The sequence below is a fragment of the Bombus bifarius genome, unplaced genomic scaffold, assembly GCF_011952205.1.
Source record: "Bombus bifarius isolate JDL3187 unplaced genomic scaffold, Bbif_JDL3187 scf7180000008037, whole genome shotgun sequence".
Taxonomy (NCBI): Eukaryota; Metazoa; Arthropoda; class Insecta; order Hymenoptera; family Apidae; genus Bombus; species Bombus bifarius.
In genome coordinates, this window is record NW_022884407.1 from 41034 (window position 1) to 52614 (window position 11581).

Here is an 11581-nt window from a genome sequence, read left to right on the forward strand (position 1 = left end):
AATCTGCGACATATTCGCTGATTTAATTACATCCGCCTATTTTCTTTCGCCTATTAAATGTGTATTTGAATGTGATCTAAAATATATTCTAATTAAACCACATATTCTAATTTTAACCCAAAAAATTCCATAAATTCGTTAGTAAAAGTTTAATTGAAAAAAGGTTAAAAATAAAAAGTTTCATCATATTATTACTGTCACTCATTGAAATTCAAGTTCAGATTAGGATATTCATACTACTGAGCCAAGCTTCCCAGTGTGTCGTACTAATCTTTGGGGAAGTGGTGAGAGTGACGACCGATCAATTGAATGATATAAGATGACGTTCGATTGATAAAACAATACTGTAATTAATTAGTTAGAGCAATTTCTTCAAAATTTCATTCTAGCTATTTTATGATTATAATCGTTTTCCTTTCATATATTTCAAATTACGCATACAATATACTTGAATTGTTTATACATAACATATACAAATATTGTATAAAAAAATAAAATGTAATACACACGTGATGTGATTTATTTCTTTATTCGTACGCGAATAGAAGAAAACAAAGAAAAATAATATATTGATATATTAACTATATTATAATTTATAGTTTGCACTATACATTTTTAAATAATACTAATATAATTATACTATATCTAACATATTATAATGTATAATTAAACTAACAAATAGTTTGTTTCCTTAAATGTGTATATAGCAAACAGCTTGCTATAAATGTACACATTTGATCTCTAATAACAACAATTTTACTAGAAAACAATTATAATAGAACAATTATACTAGAAAAGAATAAAAAGTAACCTTACTCTAAAAATAATATGATAATAATATGATGTTATTATGACATATAAAAAGAGTTCACACGCGCGTACATCTCTCTTCCACATACACACAAACTGAAGTATGAAATGAAATTCTTAAAAATTAAATGAATTATTTATACGTATAATATCAACCATCTACCTGACGTTAATCTCTGAAAAACAGAATTGCTAATTTTAATTGAACTTTCTTTCTCCGATATTTCCCTCTCAATGGCGGAATATTTTTCGGTCATCTTTGAAATTTTCTATTATGTGGAAAGTATAACCTTGTTAGACTATTTTCTCCCAATGTAATATAAATTTTTTTGTGTACTACTTGAACATTATCGCATCCGACGATGAACTTCTCATACTGTCTTTTTTTATACATACATAGTGTAAAATATTCAATTGGTACGTATACATCGATAATTCATTGGAGTGTCGTGTACGCCACGTTTATTCAAATTTCGAAAAGTCAAATTGTAAAATAGAGTAGCCGAAGCAATGAACACAGAGAATTTGTTCAAGTAAATATTTCATGTCTGCCAGATTATTTATCAGTGATAACTATCGTTACTCTTTAATTTGCGTATTTATTTGTAATTGCTGTTTGTAAGAGAATAATTTAGATATTATATTGTCTATTTTACTAAAGATAAACCATTTATTGTAGATTGAAAATATATAAACAATTCCATTCTAACAATAACATTTAATCGTATAACACATTTTAAACAAAAAGTTGTCACATTTTCACGTCACATTAATGTTTGTACACTATGGTATGTTCTGCATTTTAGTAGTTCTTAAAAACCATTCCAAGTCCAAAATAGATTTGTTTACATACAAACCGCTACAATATAATTCTATCTCAGTACAAAGCTATATTGAGAAGTATTAGTGTCTGAATTGTAACATGCCACATAAAGGACAGAATAGTAGTTTCGATAAAAGACATCTTGTTATTTATCATAAAGAAAAAGGTAAAAATTATCGTGAAATCGCACAATTGTTAATAATGGAAAAGAGCACAGTTACGAATATTATTAAAAAATATAAAGAAGAAGACTGTATCAAATTTAAGAAAAAACCACCTCGAATTATTAATGAAAAGGACGAAAGAATAATAATATGGAGAGTTGAAGAAGAGGTTGGCCGTGAAACTAGGAAACAAGTCAGTGTAGAAACAGTACAAGATTTAATGGTCGAATAGAAAGAAGAAAGCCGTATATAAACGAAATAAACAGAGGAAAAAGGATTGACTTTCGCTAAAGAATTCATGAAGAAACTTCAAAATTGGTGGAATGACGTATTCTCCGACGAGAGTAAATAATGCATTTTTGATTCAGATAGAAAAAGAGTATAGTATGGCGAATAGTGAATGTAAGTAGTAAGTTTTGAAGTCCAAAGATTTAAAACCTACCTTAAAACACGGAGGCGGAGGTTCTGTGATTGTATGGGGATGCATTTCGAGTGTCGGTGTGAGTAAACTGGTGCTTATCGAAGATATATAGATAAGAATAAATATTTGGATCAATCGCATACGCTTTGGATAAATTGCAAGATGACAAAACTTATATGGGTGATATTTTTCCATAGATTTTAGATAGACAGAACATAGTTTTCAAAATATCGATGGCGTAGACAATTATACATGTTGAAGTGGTCACCATTTCTAAGAAAACTCTACATCTGGTGTTACGACCGTTCGCGGAGAGACGCGGTCGCGAGGAAAACGCGTCAGCGAGAGGCGTAAATTCTCGCTACGATTCGGTGAATCGACGCCGCGAAGTAGTCGTTCCCCTGTTTCGGTTAAGATAACAGAGGTGGTTAAATGAATATGACACAGTAGTAAGTTATATTTCACCGTTTATTCCAACAACTTATAATGAAGGCAGTTACGCTGGTGCGTATGTACGAGATGAGTGAGTGACTGATCTGCGGGTGTGTATACCCGGTGGAAGGATGTTGACCGTTCGAAGGATGTAAAATCAGTACTTTCTTGGGAGACGATGCTGTGTCGGAGGAAAGCTAAGGATGGGTGTGTCGAGCGCACGGGACCATCGGATTTGTTCGTGACGATTTGAGTTAGGAGAGTGAGGGAGTAGGCTTCGTCGTTAATTGGTTAGACGAAGGGTCTTAACCGCGCTCGAGAGAAAGTGGTTAGTGGGAGGAAAGTTGCAGCGTACGTGAGAAAAACTAACTTCCCTTTTTCGCCGTGGTAGACAATAGTCTCTAGAAATTCCTCGGAAACAGATGTTTGTTTCGTTTGAAGGACCTTTTCTAGGAAATCTATGAGATTTATGGAAGGTACTTGAAACTATGGAGGATACGCTGCGAGTATCCGAAGACATCTGGTTGCCATATTGCCCGCGGTGTGTGGCCTGGGCTAGGTAGAGGGTTACGCGACGTAACATCTGGTCTTTTTAGCTTTCTCAAGCACTGAAGCTATCCACAGCGTATAGACAATAGACTGGGACGAAGACACACCATAAACAGTAGACAGGCTCAAATTATATTCCTACTTATACTTACACTTCTGTATTAAAATATATTTTCTACCATACAATTTATCTACGCGTTTTATTTTTCTCATTTTTACGAGTTTTTGGAAACCGAAGACTTAGAGAACATCTGATTACACAATTGCGATTGTTAGTCATCCAAGATGGAAATTACGGTGGATTGTAACCAAGATGGAAGATAGACGTAATTATATCAAAGAAATAGTGCTGAAAACTTTAAAAGGTGTATGAAATCAATCCTCTTCACTCTCGCAATGCAAAGTGTAAGATATAGTTGAATTAGACGATTTCTTTTCATTCATGGGAAAACCGAGTGAGTTTTGACAATGATAGTAACACTGTACAATTAGAATCGTTGAAAAACTGGGACTATAACGTCGCATGAATTCAAAATATCACAAAGTGCAAATATACGAAACAATTTCGTCGTCTATCGCAGTTGAAAGATCGCTTAGCTTCGCTGGATTGATTCTGTGCCAGCGAAGGAGTAGCCTAAGTGACGAAAACTTTGAACGATTCACTCTATTACATGCAAATAGCCACTAAAAGAGGAAACTAAATTTATTTTCAATATTATGGTTTCTTGCATTTTAATATCATTTCTTTCCCCAATCTATTTTTGTCATCAAGAAATATTTGAAATAATATTTAATGCAAAGTTAAAATATTTTATTTTATGTTTTAGATTATTAAAATAACGTAAACGTATGAATAAAGATATTAGTGACGGGTGATGAGATTGCAATAAAGGACCAGGACATTCAACAGTCCTAAGTGAGGTGCGGAAAAGTGACATCGAAAAATCGGGTAGGAGAAACTCTTACACCCCAAAATATTGTTGATAAGAAAATTGCAAAAGCCAGACAAACCCAGAAAATAAAACAGGAAATAATGAGACAATGAGGAAGAGTAAACATACCGTCTTAAAATAATAAAAATAATAATATAATTAAAATAATAAAAACTCACAGGTGATGACTGATAATGTAGGGACGTGTAGAAACGACGACGTTCAGGATGTATCTGATGTGATGTAATGACGAATACGTGCTAACACGAGCAATAAGCGGCTATCTTGGAGAGATTGATCACGAGCATGCGCACGGTGCGATAGAGATGCCGCCGCCATAACGGTGCGCGCTAATTGGCCTGCGGAAATTGATGGAAGGTGACTGATTGATTCGCGGAATAAGTGCGCTGATTGGCCGATCAAGTAGAAAAGGTAGATAGCCAGCAGGAAGATCAACTTGAGGAAAATTTGAACGCATTTTTAAGAATAAAAAGCAGGAAGTAATTACAAAACGAAGAAGAATAGACATACTGACTTAAAATAATCAAAATTCACAGATGAAGACTGGACATATATGACACGAGTAGAGGCGATTGGCTGGTTTAAATAGATAAGTAAGATGGCCGACGAGTAGATCTATTAGAGGGAAATTTGACAACATTCTAAGAAAGGATGATAGTAAAAAGGGAGAAATACTGTTTTTCTCACGCGTTGATTACTAAAGTACGAACAAATAAGGAGACCAATCCTTAAGTAATACCCATGGTGGTTCCGGGGTTGGTCGTCATGTACCTTGTGAAGGCTAGGAAAGGAAGAAAGGTTTTTATTGAGTATGGCGCATACCATCTAACCCAATCTCACTTAACTCAACAGTACAGGCTGTTGGATATGCGTAATGCATTTACCCTCCTCGTGGAATAAAAGCATTATCAAAATTAAAATCCTTTATTTGGCAGAATTTTACTATCTATTTAAGATAGTTTTTATTTAAATTGTAGAACAACGAATATTTAAAACAGTATTTGCAATATTTTTTCTCGAAATTTTTCTAGGTTCTGGCTATCATACAGCCAAAAGCCAGGTAACACAGAATATGCCAGCTTTTAATAGAGAACCGAACCCAGAAGAAAAAGATGATATGATAATGCAGGCACGCTAGCCAAACCTAAAAAGGATCAATATGATAAAGTAACTGGATAAACTTAAATATGTCGATGACAGAATATCACATGCAAAGACAGACAACGGAGATATAACAATTGAAAATAGGTATGAAATAATTAGCAGGAGATAGAAAGCAGGGATACGATACAATACAATACATGTGAATAGGTAAAGAACCTACGCCGAACTCGGGACATTTAGACATCATGAATGTAGACATATAGAGCATCACTAACAAATGGGGAGACAAAAAAAGGTACAGTCATAGAGAAGAAAAAGTCAAAAGAAACATAATGGGAAGAAACAGATCAAAAAATTGTAAGACGCTAGCAAACCTGCAAGGAAAAACAAACCATGAACTATTTGAAGAACTGATCCACCATAATAAAGGAAGGAACCTGGAGAAAAAACTGGGGTGGATTTCAAATTACTCTTAGTCTTCTATTTTGAAACGACATATTTGAAGTTAAAGATTCTAAAAAATTATAAGAATACAAATCGACATCTTAAAATGAGCATCTAATAATGGTATATTTATCTTAATGAAAAGCAACAATCGATACCTGATACTGGCGTATCAAAAACAAAGACTATATATTCTGTTTGAATATTGTTAATTCTGTTATAAAACGTTGTCAGGGCAACAAAAGCGTGAAGCAAGACAAATGAAAAAATTTGTTTATTTTAAACGGTGAGCGAATGAGCTGGTAGAGTGAGCAACTATAGTGGCGCGTCGTAATTGTTGAGATTGACTGATTGAAGAACGAGTAGGTGAACTTGTAATAGAAAAATATATTTATATAAATAAAGGTATAGATATAAGTATAACGTATAACTTCATAGTGATCCAGACCCCCACTCTCCTACTGTTACAATACAATAGAATCGATAAGGAGCACGTTCATGTATTATTTGTAACAAAAGGACATTACCAAAAAAATTAACCTTATAGCTCTAGCTAAAGGCTACAAGAAACATAAATAGAACTCTATTTACTAGTTCCTTTGTTCCTAGATCTTGTAACCCAAAACATAATTTATATTCAAGAGCACAATAATATGGACCTCTCCTTATTTAGAATATTTTTGTTTCGCTAAATTCTATTTTCTGCGTAATAGCGGTCTCCACGGATATACATGAATAAAGATGTAGAGTTTTTATTGAAGTAATTACTTCAACAGTAATATAAGATGACATTGACGAAAGCCACTATGGTGGCGCATCGTACCTAAGAGATTAATAGTTGTTGGGAATTTAGAAAATTCAAATTATTCGATGTAACATTAAAAAAAAAAAAAAAAAAAAAAATTCAGTTCTGCCCGAGCAGCCGAGCTATACGGACGTGTGAATCAGTGCTTCCGTAAGTGCGACAAGTGGGAAAACAAAATGACTTACAATAGAACCAATCGCTAAATGATGGAAAACATGCAAAAAGTACCACCAATAAAAATATTAAACAAAGGTGAAACATATTCTATAAACAGAGCTGTAGATAAAACAAACCCAAATAAATCAACAAACGAAGATCAGGATTGCTCAGTTATAAATGAAATAGAAATGGAAATTACACAAAATAATGACGAGAAGAATAATATCAACAACGATCTACTACACCAGAATGAAAGCTGGAAGACTGTAACTCTCAGCATAAAACGAAAAATAACATCAAATACAAATGTTAGGAGGGCTATAGAAACAGAAAGGCAACAATGGCTACAAGAAATTCCTCTCCAAAACTCCTTCAGCGCACTTCCAGAAGAGAAGGAATCAGGCCCAGCTGAAAAACCAATAACACACGTTGCCAAACCACCACCAATCTACATAGATGCTAAAATAATAGACCCCCTCATTGAACTGTTAAACAGCACGGCAGGAAAAGAAAATTACGGCATTAAACAACTAAAATTGGATCAGGTAAAAGTACAAACTAATATCCCAGAAATTTTTAGAAAAGTGACAAAAGCACTAAAAGAGAAAAACGCTGGGTATCATACTTACCAGCTCAAAACTGATAAAAGTTACAAAACAGTAATCAAAGGATTACACCCAAAGACAAATACAAGTAACATATGCGAGGAATTAGCCAAAATGGGACACCAGGTAAGAACAATAAATAACATAACCAGATATGATACTGAACAACCATTACCGCTATTTCTAATAGAACTTGAACCTAAAAATAATAACAAGGAAATTTTCGAAATTAAAAAAGTTCTAAACACAATAATTACAGTTGAGCCACCCAGACATAAAAAAGACATACCGCAATGTATGCGGTGTCAACAATACGGACATACAAAAAATTACTGCAACAAAAACTCGGCGTATGTCAAATGCGCAGGAAAGCACATAACAATGAACTGCCCACACACGGGAAAAATAAATGATGTAAAATGCTACAATTGCAGTGGAAACCACCCAGCTAGCTACAAAGATTGTTTAGTCAGAAAACAATTTCAATGTAAACTGTTTCCGCCGCTTCGTAACAGAACATACAATAACTATCACACACAACAGGGCAGCGCAGTAACTGAGACATCAACAAATGTACAGCATGTAATGAACATCAACCACAATAATACCAACACCTTTGGTAGCCGAAGCTACGCGCAAGTAGCCAAACAATCAACACCCTTAGATAACCAAAACCGGAACAATAACATCGACGACGCTACAGAAATAAAAAAAACTACTAAAACAATCCATCAAAAACACGGAAATGCTAACAAAAATGATAAGCGAACAAAACGCAATCCTCAGACAGCAAACGTAACAAATCACAGTCATGCTACAACTACTTACAAACATGCTAAGCAAAAAATAAAAATGAGCACGCTTAAAATAGCAGCCTGGAACTCTAACGGCCTACAACAAAGGACCCTAGAAACTAAAACATTCCTGTATAACAATAATATCGATATACTACTTGTTTCAGGAACACAGTTCACCATAAAAACTTATATAAAAATACCGTACTACACCATATATGTTACCAAGCATCCCTCAGGAAAAGCATACGGAGGGACAGCAGTAATAATAAGAAACGGCATTAAACATCATTTACACAACCAAGTTAGTAAGGAATATATCCAAGCAACCACCGTTACAGTACAAACTAGCAGCAACCATTTACAGTTGTAGCAGTATATGTACCACCGCGACACAAAATTACATCGCAAATGTGGGAAGAGTACTTCCAACATTTAGGTGACAAGTATATCGCAGCGGGAGACTACAATTCTAAGCACACACTATGGGGATCAAGAATCACTACACCTCGAGGTAGAACCTTGGAAAAATACATTAGAAACAATAACCTCAATATATTATCCACAGGAAGACCGACATACTGGCCAACAGACCTGAGCAAAATACCTGACCTACTTGATTTTGCAGTTACAAAGGGACTAAACGCAAATAAACTAAATATAGCATCCAGCCTCGAGCTTAGCTCCGATCATACACCCATAATAATTACATACAGGAACAAACCAATATTTTATAACAATTCACAGACTCTATGTGACTTTAATGGAAAATCTAAGGCATGAGGTGGCACCAAGACCGACAGAAGGGGAAGGATGCTGTCGGAGGTTCTGGATAGGAACCATCCTGCTCCTATTAAGGTCGGTAATCGTGTGCGGCGTTTCGTAAGAAAAATCGTAGATTAAACGTTAAACCTGCCTACTCGTTAAAATCCATCACAGCATATCAAAAACCGCTTCATGGAATTTTGCGAATAGAGAGGATTAATGTTTTCTCCATGTCTTTGCCTCCACAAATAATTAATAAATAATAGTGCACATAAACAATGTTTATACAAATTTCACCATAGTCCCATCCGCGGGTGTACAGAGAAGAATCACACACGCGAGTGTCCAAACTGTTCACAGAAAAATCCCACCCAAAATAGCAATCGTTTTATATTACAGTAAATGTTCGATATAGTCTCTGTTTTCTTGCAAACGAAATACACAATGAATACGACAGATACAAAACGCCCTGTACATGTTACACGCCCAAATTACTTGCGTTGGAATCAAATAAGAAAGATTTAAAAAATAACAAAGAATACAAAGAATTCGCCGATTTACGGGTATACGTATACATCTTGAAGGAACTGTTGAAAACCTGACTTTAAGTTTTCCGGTAAATATTCACTTTTCATCACAAAATGTCAAATTAATATTTTATGTTATTCTACGAATATAGTCACAACGGTTAATTCAAAATAAATAATAAATGCGATAGTTGTGCTCTTTTTTCCGCTCTTAAAACAAGTTACAATCATAAAAACTAAAGTCAATATTCTAATATTTTTATTGCTTTATTGGCTATTATTTAAGACTTGAAGGAACGATATATCTCCGAAACTCATCTGGTAAATAGAAAATGCCCCTTTCCAAGAATCATCTGGTAAATAGGAAATATGAATCAATCTCTAACTATGTAGAGTTTGAAGATTATACAAAATAGGTTTGCGCTTTTTTTAAACACATTTGGTTGCTTATCTATTCGCTTCCTCGATACCATACCTTTACTTTCAAAAGAAACTTTCCAATATTATGACTGTTGGATAATTCCGAGTTATACAAAGAAGGTGAAAGCATTGGCGATGAGTATCGTAAATTTCTCTTTCAAAATGAACTCTCCATCGCTACATTGCCATGTTTTAACTATTTTAAAGGAAGACACTAGAACAGAATCACTCCGATAGTCGAAGAAGAACTTTCCGAGAACCGAAAATACTAAGTTAACACATTGACTGCCACGCGTGTTTTCAAAGAAATCTCCGTCAGGCCACGCGTACAGCAGTACCAAGCGTTCTCTGCTAGGTGCTCCCATCGATATTTTAGTAATGCGAGTCGCTCAAGTGGTGGTTTCAAGAATGATCGTTTCGTTTGTTCGCAACATTAAAGCCACTAGCTGTTGTCGAATATAACGAAGGAAAGTGTGGTATAGATTATTCCGACCAAGTGGTTTCTTATTCCACCACAATTAGAAAAGGAATCAAATGGTACAGAAAACTTGGCATTCAATTCTTTCTGGGAATTTCTGTTGTAAACGCTTTGACGGTTTACAAAATTGCAACAAGGAAAAATATAAACATTAGAATATTTAGACAATTATTAGTTGCAAAATTATTAGGGTTGTCTGAAAATACAAAAAATCCTTGTCTTCGACGGAGTCAGCATAATATCGCCGTTTGGAAAAATGATTCCGGAAGAAGCGTTAGACGCGCATGCAAACTATGTTATGCAAATAAAAGACGTCGAATGGACCAAACAAAGGCACAAAAGAATTTGAAGAAAACAACAACTTCTTGTCTAAATTGTCCCGACCAACCTCAGCTATGTATAGAATGCTTTAAAGTTTTACATTCTAAATAATTTTTTTAATAAACCATTTTCGTATTTTTATTTTATAACAATTCAACAGTTTTATTATTATGGAATATCTTTTCAAATACCTACGATGATCCTTAGCAAGTAGTCAAATAAGCGACACTGGAATATGGGTTACGTGGCCCGATCAGAAACTTTGCTGACACCCGAATACGAGTATCGTGGCAGTCAACGTGTTAAAGTGTTGCTTGGGTTCATTTTGTATGTGTAATGCGCATTTCTACTAGACACATTTATTACAAAATATATACATTTGAAGGTAAAAGTTAGATTTAGTAATCAATAGTGACACATGTAGAATGCACTGTAGTAGTGCCACTGTAGTGTCTTTTTGCGAATCTCTCGGAAATCAAGATTAGCCACCGGTTATATGTATAGCAAAAAATTGTTTAAAATGTTGAGCTTTCGACATGTTCAAAAATGTACTCAAAAATGTTTAAAAAAAAACTGTATCTCAGACATTTTCATATCTATTCAATTCCGGCAGAGATATTTACAGTGAGCGTAGAAATTCGTGAAACAATCAATTTGAAACAATACTTCGTGAAATTGTCGTGTATCAACTAATTTTTTATAAACTACGAGTGAGTAAATATTGTAGAAAATATGTAGAATAGATACAATACAAAGAAGAATTAGTTGCTTGTATAACTTGCGAAATTTACGAGAAAAAACAAACAGTGGCAAAAATATGTACGCAATATTTATTCGTACAATTCTTAAATTTTTAACTATTCGTAAAGAAACGCGATTTAAGTGAATTTAATAATGAAAAATCAGTGTAAACAGACAATTAATATTTCCTAGGATATCCTTCCGACTTTATAATTACTGCAATTATTTTAGATATTAAATTAGCAAAATTTGATGTTATGTGTGGC